Source organism: Pteropus vampyrus, unplaced genomic scaffold (assembly GCF_000151845.1).
Source record: "Pteropus vampyrus isolate Shadow unplaced genomic scaffold, Pvam_2.0 Scaffold203, whole genome shotgun sequence".
In the NCBI taxonomy this organism is placed as follows: Eukaryota; Metazoa; Chordata; class Mammalia; order Chiroptera; family Pteropodidae; genus Pteropus; species Pteropus vampyrus.
Genome location: NW_011888984.1, coordinates 68,571 through 69,119, shown reverse-complemented (window position 1 = coordinate 69,119; position 549 = coordinate 68,571).

Genomic DNA, 549 nt, shown 5'->3' with positions numbered 1-549 from the left:
GTGGGGAAAAAGAAACCCACATACACTGCTGGTGAGATTGTAAGCTGGTACAGCTACTATGGAAAACAGTATGGAGGGTCCTCAAAAAATTAAGAATAGAATATGATCCAGCAATCCCTCTTCTGCATATCCACTCAAAAATTTAAAAACATTTATCCATAAAGATATATGCACCCCGATGTTCATGGCAGCATTATTCACAGTGGAAACAACCAAAGACATGGAAACAACCAAAGTGGCCCTATGATAGATGACTGGATAAAGAAGATGTGGTACATATATACAATAAAATATTATTCAGCCATAAGCAAAGATGAAATACTGCCATTTGCGACAATATGGATGCATCTTGAGATTATCATGCTAAGCGAAATAAGTCAGAAAAAGTTGAGAACCATATGATTTCGCTCATATGTGAGATATAAAACTGAAATCAACAAATGAACAAGACAAACAACCAGAAACTCATAGATACAGACAATAGTTTAGTGGATACCAGAGGGAAGTTGGCAGGGGGAGGGCGAGAGGTAGATAAGGGTAAAGGGGGTC